Raw genomic sequence first — 23,592 nt, forward strand, 5'->3', positions numbered from 1 at the left:
TGATCAAGTTTCTCACAGTGTCCATTTCACTTCTTCAGGTTTCCTTTTAGGTGCTCAGTTAGTTGTCACCAATCAGGAAGAGCATATGATATTTGTCCCTTTGGGACTGGCTTAAATCACTTAGCATGAGGTTTTCCAGATTCCTCCATTTTGTTGCAAATGACCGGATTTCATTTATTTTTACTGCTGTATAGCATTCTATAGAGTACATGTCCCATAATTTCTTTATCCACTCTTCTGTTGATGGGCATTTGGGTTGATTCCAGGTCTCAGTTACTGTGAACTGAGCTGCAATAAACATTAAGGTGCAGACAGCTTTTTTGTTTGCCAGTTTAATTTCCTTTGGGTAAATTCCAAGGAGTGGAATGGCTGGGTTGTATGGTAGGGTTATATTCAGATTTCTGAGGAATCTCCAAACTGACTTCTATAGTGGCTTTAACAGTTGGCATTCCCATTAACAGTGGATTAGCGTCCCTTTTTCCCCACATCCTCGCCAGGATCTGTTGTTGGTAGATTTCTGTATGTGAGCCATTCTCACCGGGGTGAGGTGAAACCTCATTGTGGTTTTGATTTCCATTTCCCTGATGGCTAGTGACCCTGCACATTTTTTTCACGTGTCTGTTGGCCATTTGGATTTCCTCTTTTGAAAAATGTCTGTTTTGGTCCTTGGCCCATCTCTTAAATAGGTTGTTTGTTTTGTTGTTGTGGAGTTTCTTGATCTCTTTGTAGATTCTGGTTATTAATCCTTTATCTGTCGCATAATTAGCAAATATTTTCCCATTCTGTTGGTTGCCTATTCACTTTCATGTTTCTTTTGCAGCATAGAAACTTCTCAGTTTGATGCAATCCCAATAGTTAATTTTGGCTATGACTGCCTGTGCCTCTGGGGTCTTTTCCAAGAAGTCTTTGACTGTGCCTATATCTTGCAGGGTTTCTCCAATGTTCTCTAATAATTTGATGGTGTCAGGTCATAGATTTAGATCTTTAATCCATGTTGAGTGCAATTTTTGTGTAAGATGTAAGGTAGGGATCTTACTTCATGCTTCTGCATGTGAAAAAGCAGTTTTCCCAGCACCATTTGTTGAATAGATTGTCCTTGCTCCAGGAATTGGTCTTAAATACTTGATCAAATATAAGTTGGCTATAGATGTTTGGATTGATTTCTGGTGTTTCTACTCTGTTCCATTGGTCTATCCATCTGTTTCTGTACCAGTACCATGCTGTTTTGATTACAACTGCCCTGTAGTATGTCCTGAAATCTGGTATTGTGATGCCTCCAGCTTTGTTTTTGTTGTACAAGATTGCTTTAGCTATTTGAGGTCTCCTGTGCCTCCATATGAATTTCAGCATCATTTTTTCCATGTCTGAGAAGAATGTCTTTGGTATTTTGATTGGTATTGCATTGAACGTATAAATTGCTTTTGGGAGAATGGACATTTTGATGATATTGATTCTTCCAATCCATGAGTATGGAAGATTTTTTCCAATTTTTTGTTATCCTCTTCTATTTCTCTCTTTAAGATTTTGTAATTCTCATCATAGAGATCTTTGATGTCCTTTGTTAAGTTTATTCCAGGGTATTTATTTGATTGTTTTTGTAGTTATTGTGAACCAGATTGATCTTAGAAGTTCTTTCTCAGCTGTGGCATTGCCTGTGTATACAAATGCTATTGATTTTTGTGCATTGATTTTACACCCTGATACTTTGCCAAACTCTTTTATGAGTTCCAATAGTCTCTTAGTAGAGTTCTTTGGATCCCCTAAATAAAGAATCATATCATCTACAAAGAGGGATAGTTTGAGTACTTCCTTCTCAATTTGTATCCCTTTAATTTCTTTTTCTTGCCTAATGGCTCTGGCTAACACTTCCAGTACTATATTGAATAGTGAGAGTGGGCATCCCTGTCTGGTACCAGATCGCAGTGGAAATGCTTTCAACTTTTCCCCATTCAATAGGATGCTGGCTGTGGGTTTTTCATAAATTGCTTTGATTGTATTGAGGAATGTTCCTTCTATACCCAGTTTGCTTAGAGTTTTCATCGTGAAAGTGTGTTGTATTTTATCAAATGCTTTCTCTGCATCTATTGAGATAATCATATGTTTTTTCTTCTGCAGTATCACATTGATTGATTTGCGAACGTTGAACCATCCCTGCATACCAGGGATAAATCCCATTTGTTCTGGGTGGATGATCTCTCTGATGTGTTGTTACATTCTATTGACCAGAATTTTAGTGAGGATTTTTTTTGTCTATGTTCATCAGGGAAATTGTTCTGTAATTTTCTTTCTCTGCTGCATCTTTTTCAGGTTTAGGAATTAAGGTGATGCTGGCTTCATAGAAAGAATTTGGGAGGATTCCCTCTTTTTCAATTGTTCTGAATAGTTTGAGAAGAATTGCAGTTAGTTCTTTTTTTAAGATTTATTTATTTATTATTTATTTGAAAGTCAGTTACACAGAGAGAGGAGAGGCAGAGAGAGAGAGAGGTTTTCCATCCGATGGTTCACTCCTCAATTGGCCGCAACGGCCGGAGCTGCACCAATCCAAAGCCAGGAGCCAGGAGCTTCTTCTGGGTCTCCCACATGGGTGCAGGGGTCCAAGGACTTGGGCCATCTTCTACTGCTTTCCAAGGCCATTGCAGAGAGCTGGATTGGAAGTGGAGTAGCCAGGTCTCCAACCAGTGCCCGGCCCCAGAGTTAGTTCTTCTTTAAATGTCTGGTAGAATTCAGCAGTGAATCCATCGGGTCCTGGGCTTTTCTTTGTTGGGAAGGCCTTTATTACTGATTCAATTTTTGACTCGGTCATGGGAGAAAGACAATTCTTTAATAGTTCTGGTATGACCAGTCATAATGTTTCTGATGTAATCAATGAAGTAGGCCCAGAAGAGCCTCCTTAGCAGTCAAACTGAGTTACTCTATGTCCTAGGAAGAACAAGCATGGGGTATAAATTTATATAATATAGTTGACTAATTAAAATCTATATATGTGCGCACACACACACACCCTAAGTCACAGTACAGTGTAACAGCAGAGCTCCAAACAGTAAGGCACTCAGCTGGATCAGACAGCCAGCACTTTGGAGACCAAATAGGGACTGTCTACTCAAAGTCCTAGAGTGCGATGAAGGAGCCTTGAACTCAAGCAACGAATGCTGCTAAAACTCAGAAGAGTAAGGGAAAGCTCAGCAAGATGACACAAGTGATGAGTAATAGGCTTGCTCGGATCTATCTGCCATCGGGTGAGGGGCCAGGTTGGGCACCCAGTTCAGCGGCTCCTATAGGTAGTCCATGTAGAGCACCCAGCTCTGAGAACCCTGGGAAGCACTAAGTGACTCACCACATCCTACAGACAAGGGCCAGTTGTACTATAAGAAAATGCAGCTGGATCACATGACTATCACAAGAAATCACAACCAGAGTACCCCATGCACACAGACAGACCAACAAGCTGGTAGACCACATGAGACTGGCCATTTACTCCCAATATGTTTCTTTTTTCCCCCAATTTTTCTAGCCAAAGTTTGAAAAGTCTGTAAGACAATATTTTTTAGTTGTGAAAAGTTCTAGTCATTTTTTTCTGTAAAAGGGAACACTGTTGATTTACTTTTTGCAGTAGACCCTCTGGCCCAATCCTTAGGTAAATCAAGATATAAAACAGAAATGTCTTCTCTCTCCTGAGGAGTTTATAGCCTAGAGAAAGAGAAGATGGGGAGCAGGAGGGGAGAAACAGGTTTGAGGGAGGAGGGATAGCAGCAGCAAGGTGTCAGGAGAGAGGAGCAGACAAACGCAGAAGCAGGGGGACAGGAGTATGGGGCATAGGCAGAGGAAAGTAGCCAGGAAGGGTCCTGGTGTTGGGGCCGGCAGACATGCTCAGGCAATCAGCACACACGTGAGCTCAGTACCCTGCAAGTACAAGCACACGCCTCTCAAGGTACAGCAGTGCACCAGATTTCGTCACACCCACTTACCAGCACCTCCCCACTGAGGGGCCATGTGCCCTCTCTTCCTGAGACCTATCACATATAAGTACATGAGCATACTTCTAGAAGGTCATAGAACACTGGACTTTAGAGAATTGATTGTGGTGCAAAAAATCTGAAATCTATGGAAAGTTTTTCATAATGTGCCTATTTCACAAATGTGTGGAAAACCTTCCATATATATTTTATTTGATGTTCTCAATAATTGTCTCTAAAACACAGGCACTAAACTCTAAGCTGAATGAGAGAGCACAGTTCGTATCTTGTGCTCCCAATTCCCAGCTCTGCCAATTTCCAGCTGTGTAACCTCAGGCAGGTTATTTAACCCTTCCAACATAACAGTTCAAGGAGATTTGTGAGGATCAAATAAGAAATGCATACTGAACACAGGATAGCTCCCATTAAAATGATTCTACTTCCTCTAACCAACACTGAGCAGGAACAAAGGGCCCAGGGTCCACATTTCAGCAACACTCTTCCTCCTACTCTAGGGTGACATTTATTCCAGCAGCCTGTGGTGACACCCTCCATTCAAGGATCCAAACAGAAAAATCCTATATTTCTGCCGCCACATGCGATTTTATTGGCCTTTCATTCTTCCCGGCAGTTTCAATCCTTTCCTCTCCTCTCCTCCTCCTGCTGCCTGATGCTATGATGCTACAATCCAGTCTCTGTGACTTGGGGAAATGTTTCCATGGTGATGAGCAGTGATGTCATAAAGGGGGAATTGTTACAGAGTTGAATGAAATCTGGCACCAGATGCACCCTGCCTCCTTATATAAGAGGGGGTGGGACACAACCCACATGGGCACATCTCGGAAAATGAGGAATCGAATCACCAAAGGGATTAACCATAGGGAGAGAAAGTTCCAGTCCCACTTGCCACACACGAGCAACCCCATTCGGAAGAGAACTGCTGTAGTGGGGGGCTTTGCCAAGATAACCATTATCCTTCACCAAAGGAAACCAAGGGACCGAAACAGAGGCAGAAACTCCCACAAACTCCACCTTCTGATCTAGCAAGATCCAAGCAGACAGTGGCTTCATCCAGCAAAGCCCAAGGTACCAAATATGTATTGAATAGAAGCCCACAAGCTCTTGCTCACCAGAGCAAAAACAGCCCTTGGCGGTTTTCCACCCAGCATGCAACGGAGAGCTAAAGTCCTACCAGGAAAACAGCAGGTTGCTTCCTAGGGGAACTCAGAGCACTTTGTTAAGAAAATTCCCAGAGGAGATGTTAGACTAAGGAGCACCCCACAGTGCTCTCTGCCATCTCCAGACTCTGACATGCAAGGCCGGCCTTGGAAAAAGAACCCCCAAAACCAGGGGAGGGGCACTTGGCTGGGCTGCTGGCAGAACGCTTGACCCTGCTGGGTGACACTTGGAAGTAAAACAGCGCTTGTTGCACTGGTTGCAGAGGCCTGATGGGGCAATCGTGGCTGCAGGCTGGTTCTTTCTCTCTCCACTGACACTGCAGAGTGACTGAGCGACTGCCACAATTGTCAGTGTTGAGAAAGGGCGTCCCACCCCACATCCTCGGAAAGATCTCCCTTAGACCCACATGAGTCTCTGGGAGCCAGGGCTTTAGCATGGCTCCCCGGTTCTCTGTCGAGGCAAGTGCTCTTCCTGAACTCTCCACCCCAGCAAGTACATCGACAACAGTAGCTAACCACATGTGCAGTGCATGTGTACTCTCACGGCCTTCATTGTTATTTATGAATGAACTTCACGGGGAAGTCACCTCACCCAGGAAGTCTCACAGGCTCTTCCGCAGTCACACAGGCACACAGAGGAGACAGCTGGGCTTTCTGACTTTCTGGAGAGCAGGAAGCAGTGCCCTCCAGCGCTGATACAGGCAGCGCCAAACCGTCCTCCTTACACCAGAGAAAAGCCCAGCAGCCCGAAGGCTCTATTTCCAGGTCACTGGCTGGTTTCCACGCCATGGCCCATGCTGTCCTCTTAGCAAGGTTGTCCCTTCACTCACATTCCCCACTCCCCCATGACCCATTCCCCATCAGCTCTGGGTCCAGATTCTTCTCTCAGAATGCTTCCTGAATCCTGTCATGCCCCTCCCCCAACCCATGACAGCAGGAAGACAAGGTATTGTTTGTTACAACTGAACACTGTACCCACGCACGTGCCCCTAGCATCCAAAACACACGTGCAGAGGGGAACTGCAGGGTGGGCAACCTCCTGGAACTCTGCAAATCTTCACTGCCAACTTCAACTATTCCAAAATAAAGTTGGGTTATTTAAGGTAATTTGCTAAAATTGATTGACTGATTGATTGATTGATTGGAAAGAATGGCAGGGCAGGGGGGTGGGGCGGTAGAGAATGGGCAGAGAGAGAGATCTTCCATCCACTGGTTCACTCCTCAAAGGACCACAACAGACAAGGCTGGAACAGGCTCACGCCAGGACCCTGGAACTCCATCCAGGTTTCCCATATGGACAGCGAGGTCCTAAGGACTTGGGCCATCTTCCGGTGCTTTCCCAGAGTGCCAGAAAGGACTCAAGCTGGCTGTCTGACACAGGATGCTCGTGTCACAAGCAGCAGCTTAACTTGTAGTGCCGCAACCCCAGTCCCTAAAGTTGGCTTTTAAAAGGACATTTTGGTGACTCAAGTGACAGAGTTTATGCACAAGGACACTTTCACGAGATCTAAGAGAAGCAATGCAGTGAAATGAGATGGTCTGAGGCCCTGGAGACTACCCGCGGCTGCGAGGCGCTGAGCAGAGGGCTTATCCTCCACGCAGAATGGTCAAAGTTTGGGCTCGAAGGCCAGCTCTGACATCCTGACTCACTGAAGTGGACTTCACTTCCTGAAACAGGGCCATGGGAGAGTTCCAGAATGGTTCCTCAAGGCACTCGGCTGCCCTCCCAGGTTGAGATTGTCCCTTTCAGCCTCAGCTTAAAAGCCTGCCTCCTGTGTGCTGCTCACAACACACTCCAGGCTGCAGCTGGAGGCCAATTCCCCAGGAATGCCCACTGTAAACACGCACAGGACCGCTGCCTTGCCAAGAAGCTGCGTGTGTCAATGCAACCTCAGCCCAACACCATGAGCCTCCCAAACGCCTCCCAGCCTACCCTCAGCCAGGCCCCCGAGCCCAGTGGAGCTCATTCCATTAGTTCACAACACATCTCCGCACACCAGCCTGTTCTGTCACTCTCCCAGTGAAGGGTCCACGCCAGGCGTAAAAATTACCTTCAGAAGCCTGTTAGGGCTGGCAGCAAGCACAATCAGAGAGGCCCGGGGAAGGTGAGAAGGCTGGGGAATGGTGGAGATGTTCTTCATTACCTTGCATCAGGAAAATAAAAGGAGAAATGGGTGTGGGGCTGCCAGGGTGAAGGGAAAAAACTGTCGGTTCATTCCCCAGCAGTATGCACCTGCTCAGAGGCCATCTCAGTTGCTGAGCAACGGAGAAAAAGCATTTCAGAGAGCAAGGGGCTAATTGGACAAATGAACTAATTAGACATTTCCGGAGTCACTGCATTAAATGACAGAAGACTTGGGTGGTGAGTTTTCCCGCTCCTGCAAGTGTCTTTCCCACCCCTGCCTGAGCTTTAGCCCTGCAAACCTGAGGTGCCGGGGAGGGTGGGGGTCATGGCCAGCAGGCCAGAGCTGCTGCACTGGGTGGGGAAGACAATGGAGGGAACCCTGCCTGGGCGGAGAAGTTGAACTGAATAACCTCCAGTTCTTAACATTTGATCCGTTGTGCACTGCAGGGAAGGGAGGCTAAGAAAGGGAGTAAAATCCCCACTCTGGCAGCCTGACGGTAACTTAATAAGCTGCTTTCCCGCATCATCCCGGGGGGTTCCCTCTGCTGCATTTAAAGCAAGCAGGGTCCCGCGAAAGCCAATAGAAAGCAGTGGTTAGGAGTCTGTGTGGGAAATGTTTTTGTTGCTCTGCTATGCTTCCCCCGTTGCCTTCTGTTAATTACAGTTGAACCCCACTGGCTGTTCTAACGATGGAGAGGACCCGCTACTGTGCAGATCATGGCAGAGTGGATGGAGCCGGCTGGAGGTGCTGGGGGTGGGAAGGGATAGGCAGGGGGAAAGGAAGGGATCCCAGCAGCTGCCAGAGCTGGAAGGAGAAACAGTCGTGCAGCTTCCGTTTCTGCTGCCTGCAGCCATTTGCTGGGCGCCTCCAGGTAAGCCATTGAACCTCTCTGAGCCTCTGCTTTTCCTCTGACAAAGCATGGAGAGTGGGTTTTTTGGTGCTCCAAGAACAATCAATGCCACCGCTGATCACGTCAGAGGGCCTAAGGGCTGCCCACCGCCTGCAAAACTACAGTGCAATTTGCCTGCGGGCCACACAGTGCATCAGGAATCTGGTCCCACCTCATCTCTGGCTCACCCAGCTCCCAAACAAACCCTATCACTTCTCATCTTCTAGCCCTTACCCCTCCTGCTCCTACACACTCGGCGACAGCTTCTGGGGAAGAACAGGGTGATCTCGCTGGAGAGGTCCTGGAGTGGAAATGCATCTCAGCCCCAGTGGGACGGGCAGTGCAACCTCACATTCCTGGCTCCTCACTTGCCTTGCTGGAATGAGTTGAAGAAGTGGGCTCCATGTCCGCAGAGGTAAGGCGGTCTCAGGCCAGGTAGGCCCACCGAGGACCTGTGGCTGAGCTTCTCACTAGCTGTGTGACCTGGGTCAGGTGTTCCATGCTGTGTCTTTGCAGTCACTAGAAGCTTCCTGGGGTCATCAGGAGGACTGACAAAGAGAGTGAACACTCAAAAGGTTACAGCTCAGCGTCGAGCACACCCTAAGAGCTCACTAAATGTCCATTATTGTTATAAAATCATATTGTTCTGGAAGGAAATAAAAGATGACCTCTTCACTTCTACCCAGCCCTTTGTTCTGGTTCACTCAGCCTATCTCCCTCCCACACTCAGTGATGCTCCAAGGTCAATGCCATTATTACATGGAGTAGACTCAACTATGTCCATCTTTAAGAGGCACTTTGCTGTATTCATTATCTACTCAGTGGCTTATGAGCTATGTGATCTTGGCAATGTAAAGTCTCTTGTCACTTATAGAACAGGATGACAATAATTCCCCAACTCATAAAGTTGCTGTGAGAGAAAAATGAAAAGACACAACAGGAAGCACCCATGACACAAGCAGCACACAGTAGGTCCTCAGTGCACATTAGATCCCGTCTGTCAAAGCCTCTCTTTGGCTCCAATGTTGCTTTGAATTTCCGTCCTTCTATCCACACATACTTATCTTAGATTTCAAGTTCATCAAAAGACCAAGATCAAGTCTGAACTGCTCTTTGTTCGCCCACTACCCCCAGGACGGATGCACAATTGGGAATTGTTCACAATATTTTGAAAACTGTTTACTGCAGGATTACATGTGTGCATGCACACACACACAATTTATTTAAATAAAACAGAGAAAGTAGCCAAATCCCAACTGAATAACCCATCATCCACTGCTTGTAATGACAATAAGGAATGTAGGGAATAACTCAACTACACAGTTTGTTTCTGATCTGCAGAGAAGCCTCCTATCAAAAATTTCAGCTGGGGTGAGTGTTTGGCATAGCTGTTAAGGCACTGCTTGGGACAACCACATCCGGGCTCCTGGCTGCAGTCTGGCCCAGTCCCTGCAGTTGCAGCCACTGGGGGAGCGAACAAGTGGATGGAAGATCTCCCTGTCTCTCTTTGTGTGTTTGTGTGTGTCTCTCTCTTTCTCACCTCTCTTTCTGTAACTCTGCCTTTCAAATAAATAAACAGATCTTTAAAACAAAACAACCTTAGACTCACTCTCCAGAAACCACCTTAGTACTTAAAGCAAGAGGAGAGCAGGTGCTTTCATTTGTACCATTTCTATTGTCACCTGCAATTCTTTGAGAATGCCTGTGCTACCCTCATCCCCTCAAGGCAATTAAAATAGAACTGGAGCTGCTGCAGATCGCAGCTCAGGCCCAGGGCCAGTGCAGGATCATCTCCTCCAGGTGGAGAGCTCTGCAGAGGTATTTCACAGGGGCCTCCTCCTCCCCAGCCCTGGCAAAGGGGCGTTAGGGAGCTGCAGCTGAGAGAGTGAGCCGTCCTCTCTCCAAATCCACACCCTCACCACAGAGCAAAGCTGCTCACGGCAAGCAGGCTGCCAGGAGGGAGGCCAAGTCATCTTCTGGCCCTCTCAGCAACAAGAACCTTTCCTACCCACTTTCAAGTTACTCTCTACCACAGGGCAGGCAAGAAAGAGAACTGGGTCTCAGAAAAGTAACTTGTCAAAGGTCGCAGAGCCAGCTGGGCCTGGGTGCAGCTGAAATTCAAATGCCAGTCTTCTGACCCAAACACATCTCTTCCATCCAAAGGGGGTCCCATCCCCTAGTCCCCCCTCAATTACATTTTATGCATCCTTCTAAGGCTACTCTCTGGGAGAGACAGCTCTGGACTTCACTGAAAATTGAATGACATTCTAGAGAGAACAGGGCTCTGCAGAAGAGCACTGGACAGGGACTCAGAGAGTCAGATACTGATGTTGGCTTTCCCACCATCCCGGTGAATCCGGGACTCCACAATCCCTCTTGGCCACATCTTCCACATTAGGAAAAGAGTGTGGTTACATCACGATGTGTTCTTTGTATCTCTACAATCTTATCTCTGAATTGTATTTTGAGAGGACATTGTGTAAGCCAAAAAATGACTCTCCAATTGTGACATCTCTGGCCAAGAAAAAGAAAACAGGGAAAAATCAAGTCGAGTCCTTCTTGCTCCCCCTCCAAATCACAGCACCTGTGTAAGCAACAGCTCTGACTCCATGACAGTGAGCCCTGAAACATGTGCACGCATGTTTACAAAGCCCTTTCAAGTACATGATTTCATGTTGACCCTTGCACCCATGACACCGGTGAGGACCCTTGAGACTCCGATGCTGACTGATTGGGCCATTTCATAAAGCAGGTAGGTGGTGACAGGAAGCCTGCTTGGTCTTCTTGTTTCAGCGTAGTCACAACCAAGAGATCCCCTACATGTGAACATGCATTGGACCCACAGCCCCACCACAGCATGAGCCAATGCTAGCACCAACCATAACCCGTCAGCAGCAGCATCCACACGGATCTCACTTGAGCGTGGGACAGACACCAAGTAATAATTGGCAAAGCAACCAAAAAGAGAAGACTAGCACTATTTGAAAGCATACACCTGAACACCTACCAACTCCTGTCCACAGGTAACGCCAGTCCTGCTTAGGGGCATGCACACGCAGCACTCACGTGTGCACACATGTGACCGTCCGCTGTCTCTTTCTTTCTCCATCTCAGTTCCTGAAAAAGGCACACTGGCGAGCTATTTCTTCCCAGCATCCTGAAATCTGCCACCACAGTGGGCTTGGCGGAAGCAGAGGAATCAGCCAAGAACCAGAGCCTCCCTCCACGGCCCACCCCCACTCAGACACGGGGTGCGACAACAGTGTTTCACACCAGAGAATCAGCTCTGCTCCCCTACACCACTGCTTTAAAAATTCATAAGTGCACAAGAAAGGAAAGAGAACACAAAACAAAACCAGAAGGGAGAAAAGGCAATCTTGAAATGAATTCGACTACAGAAGCTTATGTTCCTGCAGGCACCGTAGATATTAATAATTCAACAAAATATTACAGTAATTACTATACTTTGCAAAATCACAACAGTGCACTTTAGCACAACTCCTACCAATCTCCCTGCAACTGCCATTAATAAATAAAACACAGTCCCCTATATTAAATTTGTTGTTTAAAAGCTAAATATTTTATCAGAACTAATATGTTTTTAAATAATCAGTCAAGACCAAGAAAATCCCTGGCCCCACATTTCTCCTGTCTTGAAATGAAATTCCATCTTCTCAGAGCACAAACTGACTTCAAGTCTCACAAGGAAACACTGAGCCTTAGGGCTCACAGGCCCCGTTGAGAGAACCAAGGACCACTCAGCTGGAATTCTCTGCTGGAATCCGATTTGGCTGCTGCAATGAGAAGGAGAAGGGAAGGGGGCGGGAGAGTATTTCTTGAGGGCCATGAATCTGACCTACCTCATTTAGCTCCAGCAAAGGAAATCATGAATTGTAAAGCAAGGTGAGTGACAGGCAACCACCAGAAAAACATGCCTAAGTCTACCCTGAGCACGGGCAGATGAGGCTAAGGCTCTTAAAATACAGATGAGCTCACTTTACTGTAATTACGTTTTCCCAAGTTTACAGCATCCCATCTCTCAAATGCTGTTTTTCCTGGTGTACCGGTTAGCTTTGGCTGTAAAATGTTGAAAACTAAACCACCCAAAACTCTATTACTTATTCTCCCAACCAGCACTTATTCTCACAAATATGCTGTTCAGGGCTAGGCATCGTGGCACAGTGGTTTAAGCTGCCACTTGGGGCACCACATCCACAAATAGGGTGCAGGTTCAAGTCCTGGCTACTCTGATTCCGATCCAGTTCCTTGCAAATGCACCAAGAAAAAGAAGATAACGGCTCCAGCACTTGAGTTCCTGCCACACACGAGGAATACCTGGATGGAGTTCCTGGCCCCAGGCTTCAGCCTGGCCCAGCCCCAGCTGTTGCAGCCATTGGGGAATGAACCAGTGGATAGAAGATCTCTTTCTCTCTCTTCTATCACTCTGCCTTTCAAATACACAAATAGATAAATGAATCTTAAATACACACAATGTATCTAGGGCTAGCAAATCACGGCCTGTCTCAGATGAGCGGTTCTGCTGGCCAGAGTGGGCTGGGCTGATGTAGACTGGGAATGTCTATAAATGACTTGTCTCTCATCCTCCTCCTGGAACCAGTGGGCTAATCTAGGTATGTTTTTTCTCATGGCCACTGCAGAGGCTTGGGGCAGCAGGTAGAAACACAGAAGGCCTCTGGATTTAGAACTGGTACACTGTCACTTCCACCTCTTCTCCTGGCCAAAGCCAGACCCATGAGAGGTAGAGAATAAGACGTCACCAAGAGAGAGGGCACTACAAAGGTGCAATACACAGGGAGTTAGGAAGAAGCAACAGTCTCTGCTGGGAGAGGCTGCTAATGTAAATTTAGCCTCACCTCTCTCCTACTTTACACCTTGCCATGGCTTACCCCTTTGCTCTTAGGATAGAGAGCAAAACTCCTTCCCCTAGACTCATGAGGCTCTGCTTAGTACTTTCCATGCCTACCCTGCTGGGTTCATCTCTCACCAGCTCTCAGTCCTGCTGCTCCAGCCACACTGGCTTCCTCCTGCCACAGAAGCTGCGTGCCCAGGATACTCTGCCCTGCCCTCTGCACTTGCTCCATACTGCATGTCTCTGAGACCAGGGCTTTACAGGATCTCTGATGGTATCACATACCTCTCCATCACAGCACTACTCACCACTACAGACTCAAAGGCAAACCATATCTGACACATAGAGTATCCCACCAGTAACTGCTGAACACTAGATATTGATGTCGTTTTAGAAAGCTATTTTTAAGGGCTGGTGCTGTGGCATAGCAGGTAAAGCTGCTACCTGCAGCGCTGGCATCCCACATGGGCTCTGGTTCGAACCCCAGCTGCTCCACTTCTGATCCAGCTCTCTGTTATGGCCTGGGAAAGCAGAAGATGGCCCAAGTCCTTGGGCCCCTGTATCCACTTGGGAGACCTGGAGGAAGCTCCTGGCTCCTAGCTTTGCAATGGCTCAGCTCCAGCCGTTGCGACCAACTGGGGAGTGAACCAGTGGATGGAAGATCTCCCTCTCTCTCTGTCTCTCCTCTCTCTGTGTAACTCTGACATTCAAATAAATAAATAAATCTTTTTTAAAAAAGCTATTTTTAAAAATTTTGATGAAGGATAGTTAATACTGCATTTTTGGCTGAATTTCATATTAAAGGTATTTGGACAAGTCTCAATGGCAAATCGCTTTATAGTGTGTTTAATCCCCCACATTGCACTGTCAAGGTTGCTTGTAAGCCTTTAAGGTTGTTTTAAGACTTTAATTCATTAAGTTTCCTTGAGGGTTGTCCATCACTTGTTTAACAAAGTCACAGGTGTCTCATGTGGGCACCCTCATTTCCCATATCCATCAGTCCCTGAATGGGAGGGGAGACAAATATAATCCAAAATTTAAAGAGATACAAGATCAACAAGTAATCTACATATTTTACAGGCACAAGAGAATTTTTATCCCAGATGTCTATATTTCTATGTCCAAATGAACCATCAGGCCAATATGAAAGCAAAATGAAATTTTGGACATGCCAAGAATTTTTTTAATGTAACTTCCAAGTACTGGATGACCATATGACTTATCATCCAAGCCAGGGCCCTCTAAAGGAAAGTTAAAGGAAATCTTTTAATACTATGTCAGGACATCTGGTAAAAACCAGGACATTCCCAAATACTCCATGAAAAAGATGATTCTAGAATATACCTAGCAAAATGAGAAGCAGCAGAAAAATAAGGAATGGACTCCAAGACATGGGCACTAATCAAGAGTAAAATAAATGAAAATCTCTAGACAGAAATATTCCTAATTTCCTAATAGGAAATATTCCTATTTCCTAATAGGACTATTAAGACAGAAACCAATACAAAGTAGAATACCCAATCATAATACATCTAAAAATTGGGACTATCTTATTACTGTGGTAAAAAGAGATGCATCCTCTGTTGATAAGGAAGATAAAACAAGTAGAAACCACAGGTAAAACAAAATCTCTTCACAAAAGGTACATCCCAAACAGATATGGTGGGATTCTGAACACAGATCCTGTCAGAACACAGGATCATCTACTGGGCTCAAAGCTCATCATGGAATGATGACACACACCTCATCACGGAATGCAGGTTCAGGGATAGATGATGATGACTATTTCCAATCATGCTACTAGATTTTATTGCAGAATATAAAACACTCATATTTTCAACATTTTGATGACTTTTCATTCATGAGCTTTGATTATATTCAATTTATTTCCTAAATGTACTAAAATTAGCACATAGTTTTGGCTATCTCAGATGGTTCTGTGAAATATCTGACCAATATATGTGTCCTATACACAAAACTACAAGCTTTTAGAGCGTACAGACTTTGCACATGCTGCACCATTAGGCAAACACTAAGTACTCCCCAATATACACATTATCTGGAAGGAACAAGAAGGACAATCAACTTAGGTCAAATTCTGGAACAAATTTTCTTAGATATCCAAATTATACTCCTATCTGAGAATATTATATCAGATGCAACAGGAAATAAATTGTACTCCCTGCCTGGAATAAGAACCTGGAGGGTGAATACCAAGACATGGGTGCCAATGGGAGTACTATTTGCACTGGGAAAAGGCAGAGGATGGCAAGGGTTGTATACAAGTCTGTACACAAGTCTGTAGTTGAAGCATTCCCAGATCCTTAAGGAATAAAGATGAGGTAAAAATAAACTAACATCCAGGCCGGCACCACGGCTCAATAGGCTAATCCTCCGCCTTGCGGCGCCGGCACACCGGGTTCTAGTCCCAGTCGGGGCACCGATCCTGTCCCGGTTGCCCCTCTTCCAGGCCAGCTCTCTGCTGTGGCCAGGGAGTGCAGTGGAGGATGGCCCAAGTCCTTGGGTCCTGCACCCCATGGGAGACCAGGAGAAGCACCTGGCTCCTGCCATCGGATCAGCATGGTGCGCCGGCAGCAGCGCGCCTACCGTGGCGGCCATTGGAGGGTGAACCAACGGCAAAAAGGAAGACCTTTCTCTCTCTCTCTCTCTCTCTCTCTCTCACTGTCCACTCTGCCTGTCAAAAAAAAATTTAAAAATAAATAAATAAATAAACTAACATCCTGAGTTCCTATCACCCCCTATTCTCAAAGGCTTCCTTGTGCAGTATCACATTATTTAACAGTGACTTAAAGGGAGCAAATGGGATTGTCCCCATTTCACGTATGAAGAAGTGACTGACCTAACATCACATCTAGTTTGTGCTGAGATGGATAGACCTGCATCCATTTATGCAACTCCTTCACTTCATACATAAGGAAATTGAATTTCTGAAAATTTAAATAACTTAATTAGCATCACACTAAGCAAACAAATTATGAAATGAATGTGTGAAAGAAGGAATGAAAATGCATCTGCTTGAGGGACGACCCAATTTATGCATGCTTAAAAAAGCTTGTTCCAATCTTCCTTACTCTTAATGCACCCATTTGCAATGCACACACGCACACCACTCTTACTCATAGACTAATAAAGCTACTACACCTGGAAGCCCCTTCATTTCCTTACACCTGAGAAGCAGGTGACTTGCCAAACAAAGACAGTCCACATAAGCCAGGAGGTCAGATCTAGAGAGTCCCAACTCCAAGGCCAATATTCTCTCCAACACATAATGAAACTCCTCACTGTTTACTTTGGATGGACGATATCAAGTGCAAGCTCACCTGCTCCCTGACAAAATCTTGGTGAAGACTAAGAAAAAAGGAATTACACATCTTTTTTTGGCTGGAAATTACCTGCCAACAGGTAGAGGCCCAAATTTTTGGGAGACTTTAGATGTTGTGAAGACCAAGAACATCGCTAGAGGTAAAGTGGACCCCCTGGCCATGAGAACTGACAGTGAAACTAAGTTGGCAGTATGTGTTCCCTCCTCCAAGTCCTAACACTCCACCCCTTCCATTCAACACAACCTGGACTGGGCTCCTTCCTTCTGGAAGGTGCCAACTGCAAAGGAAGACCACTTCTGAACTAGAACCAAGGATCTCATCTCCCTCTCCAAACCTAGCACTTAGGATGGCAGTGCCCAAAGCAGGGTTCTAGAAGAGGATGGTAAAACTCCATGACTAGTTGTGACAGTGAATTATGTATGTCAATTTAACTGGGCTACAGGGTGCCAAGATACTTGGCTACCTGTTAGTCCACGTGTGTCAATAAAGGTGTTCTTGAGATTGACACTTGAACTAGTAAACTGAGAAAAGCAGACGACTGCCTTCTCCAATATGGGTGGCCCTCATCCAATCCACTAAAGGCCTGAATAGCAGAAAAGGCCAAGTAAGAAAGAAATCTTTCTATCAGTCTTCAAGCTAGGACATCAGTCTTCTACCTCTGGAACTGGACTCAGCCTGCAATTTCTTCCATCAGTTGGCTTCTCAGCCTTCAGACTCAGCCTAGAAACATGCCACTGGCTCACCTGGGTCTCCAGCTTGCCAGCTACAGACTGTGACTTCTTGGCCACCACAATCACAGGAGCCAATCCTTACAGCAAACCTGTATTGATGCACTACTGGTTCTACTTCTCTAAAAAACGCAAACAAGTTCACTTGGAAATAACTAAAACATTATAGTTGGGGTTCCTCCAGTTACACATCCTGAAACAATGGTGTCAATTCAAGTAGTTTATTTGGGAGATGATTCCAGAAAATACTGATCAAGGAAGGGGGAAACGATATGCGGAAGGAAGACAGTAAGGAGTTAGCATGATGGGTACCTGGGGCTTCAGTGCCATGGGGACTATGGGAGATAGTGTAGTAAACAAGCCTGAGAGTTAGCCCACCCCGTAGAACAAGGGAGCTGGGCGTTTATCCAGCAACTTCCACCAGCCATTGAGAGGTAGCTGCTTCCTACTCCTTGATAGGCAATTCATTCCCTGCCTCTTCCAGCCTGCACCTGGTGTGATCAAAGCACGTTCCAACAGCCAGAGACAGCTGTTGGGCAAACAGTCTCCAGTGCTGGTGGCTGGAAGTCAGGTCTGCATTCAGAGAACTGAAAAATAGACCATGGGCAGAGTATCAACAGATGTGCTACAAAAGAAGACATTCAGCCTAGCCCATCTCTCATCCAGGCAGATAATGTGACCATTCATAAAATAAAACTGCCTCCTACTGGATCCTCGAACATGCATCGTCACAACACCAGTAAACACCTGCAGCCAGTAAAGCTAACGCTGTGAGAGACTTGTTCAAGGCCACTGTCGCTTGGGGACCTCCTCATAACAGAAAAAGTATTTCAGAGTTTGCAGAAATCTTCCATTCAAAGGCTTGCTTTCTGGCATGAACACTACTGAAAGCAACAGGTGAGATGAGCAACTCTTTCATCTCTGAAGATACTGACCTTGCCCACCCGCCCGCACCCTGGAAAACAAGTTTCTCCATATTGCCAGTGTCATGGTCTCATATTGTAGACAAATCCCCCTACTACCAGGAATCACACTCAGATATGAAAGCATAGCGCTACTTTTTCAGGCCTGGAAACAATGTTCAAATCAGTGATTCTTCTCCCTCTCCCACTGAGAAGAGATCTTAGAAAGAAAAAGCTGATTTCCTCTGCAGCAGTGTAATCTTTAACCTGATTCCAACCAGCTGGATGAGAAACTGCCTATCTCACTATAGATGCCAAAAAGGCTTTGGGGGAGAACTGAGTCAGGCACGTAGGATCTGAGAACTGGGGAGAGACAGCAATGACGACCCTGGGGTGCAACTCCTAGGTGTGGAGGTAGCGGGAGCAGGCTGGACCCCTCCCCATCCCCAAGGCACTCATCCTCTACACAGGCAATTTTAAGTATTGTGGAAAGTGATTCTTGTACCCAGCTCCCTAAGCTTCCATTAACTGAACCCCATGCACACAAGCAGGTGAAAAAAAGGAAGAAAATGCAGAAGAAATGGAGGAACCAAGCCTGAGCATCACTTCCAGCTGAATCTATTTGTAGTCTGACTTGGTTCTGTTCATAATGGTTGAATTCTGACTGCCAAGTGGATGTATTTCTTCTGCATCTTCAAAAAAAAAAAGCCACTTCTCTTTTTCTGCAGGAAGGGGCTGAATGATCAGCCCCTGTTCTCAATCAGCTCTTCATCTATGGGTTGCCGAATAATGCCTCCCACGATGCACATTCACACTACTTTCCCCCCTCTTTTCTCCTTTGGCATAATTCCTGGGGCAGCACTTTTTTTTCTCATAATTTCTTTCATCCTATTCATTTTCACTTCTTTCTCAGGTCAACACTCCCTCTAGTGTCTGTGTAAGGATCTCAGGTATCATTCTTGGTGCACAGGGTGAAAGAGAAAAGGGAACTCAAGCCTGTTACTTGGCAGGTGTAGATGACGACGCAACAGTTAGTGGATTTAGTCAGTGTGATGAATCTGGGAGAGACTGCAGGCATTCTGCAGACAGTTCCAGCCATCAGCCTTCCCATTTCAGACCAGGCACAAAGACAGAGCTAGGATGTGGAGAGCAGGAAGGGAAAGAGAGCATCGGTCTCCATCCCATGATTTCAGCATAGACAGATCTTTGGTAATACTGGCACTACTTTCCTATCAGCCCCAGAATCCCAGAGTGTCCCTACTGTCTTAAGGCTACATACTTCACTCATTTCCTCCAAGAAGTCCCCCATGATTAGCTGTGATGTGTGATCATGGGTGCCCAAACCGAGAGCAGCTACTCTTCATCTTCCTGGATTCTTTAATCCCCATGCAACAAAAGCCCTGAAGTAAGTGTTAAACATAAATCACATTAATTCCGCTTTTCCTCTTAAACCAGGTTTTTTCCCAGTGTGTGCCAGATAAACGGCCTCCACTTAGCCATGGGCACAGTGTTCCTGACCAACGGCCTCGAGTGGCTAGCCCCACTGTGTTACAGGTCCCTTGCATCTCAACCAAGTAGGGATGGCTTTCTTTGCTCCCAGTAGGGACCTAGCACCAGAAAGCTATTTATGCAGTCTGGAAGTTCTTAGACTTCATTACTTTTTCCAATTTTGCTCTAGCACATTTATTAGTGTACTATAAAGAAGAATATTTCCATAAATAATTAAACCCAACTACACTGATCAAAATAAATGAGCAAAATGTTCCTGGTGATGCAACCCAACTTGATTCACTTATTAATGCGAATAATGAGGTGATGCACAAACAGCCTCCATTAACAACAGTAAGAGGCAGGTCATCCTACTGTAACGAGGGGGTTACTTATTGTCTACAGCACTGGGGTAGGCGGGCAGGGTCGATGGAGTCCACAACCCCAGAACAACAGAGACGAATCTGTCCCTATGTCTCTCTGGCTGACCCCATATATTCCCATCCTAGGCTTCAGTCTACTGTACCTCTAAAATAGGCAACAATCCCACTTCACCTGAGTGAAAGCACATAGCTACTCTTAGAAGAAAAATGCTCTGTAACCCATGAAGAAGAGAGAAAGGTAGGTGTGAATAGGAACTGGCTACTCTGGACGAGCATAGTGGTTGGGTCCACAGGGTAGGCTATCACGTCCCTGTCTGAGCCTCACATTCCGCTTCTCTGTGCTGAGTGAGTTGATGAAGACAGTCTCCCAGTGCACTTCCAGCCTTGACATGCCGTGTGTCTGACACACCCGTGGGAGATCCTACAGCAATCCTCTCTCCTCAGAGCTCAGAGCCTGGAACGATCACTTGACAATTAACCACATATCACCCTGTGGCATCTGTCTTGCTGTCATGTGTTATTTAACTTTACAGAAGAGCAGCCTCACACCCAAGGCACGCTGGAAGGGCCCGAGGCAAGCACTGTCCTACCCTTGCCTGTCTCCCCTTCACCACACCCCACCAACCTGCCGGTGCCCAGAATAATGCCACATAGCAGGGAACACTGAGCCATTGTGAACAAATCACATGAGGGTCCATGTCTCTGCAGCACACAGAAAGCCAGGACCACTAACCATATCCTACTTTCATCCTCTTACTAAGCAAAGTGGAAATCTGTCTGAATTTCATGTTAAAATCCATATATGAAATAATAAAGCAAGTGTATAACTCAATGTTATTCAGAAATGATCTCCTGGGACTGGCATTGTAGCATAGCGGGTGAGGCCACTGCCTGTGGTGCCAGCATTCCGCATGGGTGCCAGTTCATATCCTGGCTGCTCCACTTCCAATCCATCTCCCTGTTGATGCACCTGGGAAAGCAGTGAAGGATGGTCCAGATGCTTGGGTTCCTGCACCCATGTGAGAGACCCGGAAGAAGCTCCTGGATCCTTGTTTCAGCCTGGCCCAGCCCTGGCCATGGCAACTATCTGGAGAGTAAACCAGCAGAATATTCTCTCTCTCTCTCTCTCTCTGACTTTCAAATAAATAAGTCTTTTCTTAAAAAAAAAGAAAGAGGGGCCGGCACTGTGGCTCACTTGGTTAATCCTCTGCCTGCAGTGCCAGCATCCCATATGGGTGCCGGGTTCTAGTCCCGGCTGCTCCTCTTCCACTCCAGCTCTCTGCTGTGGCCCGGGAAGGCAGTGGAGGATGGCCCAAGTGCTTGGGCACCTGCACCCACGTGGGAGACCAAAAAGAAGCACCTGGCTCCTGGCTTTGTATGGGCCAGCGCCGGCCATAGCGGCCATTTGGGGGGTAAACCAATGAAAGGAAGACCTTTCTGTCTCTCTCTCTCATTGTCTAACTCCATCTGTCAAATAAATAAAAAAATAGAAAGAAAGAAATGATCTCCCCCAGAGGGTGGGGGTGGGGGTGGTTGGCACAGCAGTTCAAGGCACTACTTGGGACACTCACATCCATATTGGAGTACCTGGATTTCAGTCCTGACTTTGCTCCCAATTCCAGCTTCCTGCAATTGCATGAACTGGCAGGCAGCAGGCGGTGGTTCAGGTACTTGGCTCCCTGACAACCACATGGGAGACTCAGACTGAGTTCCCAGCTCCTGGTTTGGGCATGGCCCAGCCCTGGAAGTTGCAGGTATCTGGGGAGTGAACCAGAGGATGGGAAATCTCTTTCTTGCTCTTGCTCTCCTTCATGGCCTCCCTCTCTGTCTCTAGTAAATTAAGTAAAAAAATTAATTTTAAAAATTAAAATGATCTCCCCTTTCCTGACCTCCCCCTGCAGCTGAGACATGCTCCAATTCCCCAGGTCAGCTCAGTATTACATGGCACACGTGGCAGGTATACCTGAAAAAAGCAGACCTCACACTGGCGGGGGGGGGGGGGGGGTACTTCAATTATTTCATCCTTCACCCTCAAAACACTCACCCAATAGTAAAAGACTAAAATAAGCAAATACTAAGCTAAATATGTTCAAACCTGTGATACATTCTGTAAATTGCATAAATGACTAGGAAAAGGGGGAATCAGGGCTTCCAGGGGAGGTTTCACAGAGCGGCTGTGAATCTCAAACTGAGCCATGAATAATGAGTGCATTTCCATAGAGGAAGAAGTGTAACCCCCGTAAAGGCGACCTCAAGAACAAAGGCTTGGAGTCAAAAAAGGACTTGGGACAAGGCAGAGGCTTCCTAGGCTTGGAGACGGGCTGCTCAGGGAGCAGTCAAATCCAAGGTTGGAGAAGGAGACCCAGGACACAAGTCAGAGGCCTTGAATGCTAAATGACTTTGGATTTGAACTCAAGAAGCCAAAGCCCCTTACGCCAGGATGTAGACAGGATGAAATGTGCTTGGTTATAGTAGCTGTGGCATCACAAAATCATCAATATCCCAGGCAACAATGCCTTAGCCTAATTCCTTTGCAGCCTCCGCTTCATAAGATTAGAGACTGCCATTCATTCTCTGGTGTAACCAAAAAGAACCAAGCATTGACCATGTATAAGATACAGCTCCTTCATCTCCACTACCAACAGAGTAGCCCTACCAACCCCTTCCCCAGCTATCCACACACCAAGGAAATAAACATGGCTAACCCAAGTCCGTTAGCACCACAGGGCTGGTTCTGCTTCCCAAAAGTAGCCCACTGGGCACTCACATCATGCATTTTCCACCCCTTCCTCCACAAGGCCTCTTTTCTCTCTGATTGCAGCAGGACCATCCTTCCACATCCTGTCCCTGTAAGGAAAGTGTCTCAACCAGCCAAGAGGCCAAATGATGGTGGACATCAGGACATCGGCAGGTAGGTCAAGCCTCGGGCCTCGGTGACTCAGCAGATCCATACCTGGCCCTGGATAAACTGCTGTCCCCCAGACAGATCCTCCTATCTCAGCCTGTCTGGCACAGCCTCAGTTCTGCTCCTGATGAAATGATTCACGGCCCAGATACCACCAGGTTCCGGATCTCCTTAGTGAGAGCAAGAGATTGACACAGCCTAGGAAAAAAGGCCAACCTCCCAGCTGCCCCTGGGCCTCTTGCTGCTACAGCCACCACCACTCCCCCCCACCCCCATTTGCTGAAATCCAACACAGTTGAAGTCACTTGCCAGCATTCTTTCTCCGCCAACCACAAAGCAAGTTCCTACCACTGCATTAAATCAGACCTCCCAATTAAGGAGTTTTCAACTTCTGTTCAACCTTGGACACCACTGCAAGATCTAGGAGGCAAATTACAGGCTGTAACCTAGCCATCAGAGACGAGGCAAAGCAGACAAATAGCCCGAGTCCAGCCCCTCCTCTCCTCAGCCCACCCCCATCAGCTGACAGTGACCAGGAGCAATTAGTGCTGTTATGTCCCCATGCATTTCCCAGCTACAACTCAACTGAGATGGCCGACCTTGTAATATTAATTAAAAACAGATTTTTTTTTTTTTTGGCAAACCCCCGAAGAATGGCTCCTGTGGTAGGCTTCTTTATTAAGCCTTCGAGAAGGCAAAATGCATTAAGATCTTGTGACACTGGGACTGTGAACAGGAATGATGAAGGCTAGGCAACCCAGCCAAAAGCTGCTTGAAAAATCTGTTTGGGAGCCACAATTAGATGCTCCAGTGAGTGAAATACAAT

At 46.4% G+C, this 23,592-nt stretch overlaps 1 protein-coding gene across 1 annotated transcript in view; it reads right to left on the minus strand.

Moving 5' to 3' along the window:
- The window catches only part of SORCS3 (sortilin related VPS10 domain containing receptor 3), a 638,451-nt gene that overhangs the window by 610,981 nt on the left and 3,878 nt on the right, over nucleotides 1-23,592 (minus strand). The window lies entirely within an intron of this gene.

This window comes from Lepus europaeus, chromosome 17, assembly GCF_033115175.1.
Source record: "Lepus europaeus isolate LE1 chromosome 17, mLepTim1.pri, whole genome shotgun sequence".
NCBI classification, from domain to species: Eukaryota; Metazoa; Chordata; class Mammalia; order Lagomorpha; family Leporidae; genus Lepus; species Lepus europaeus.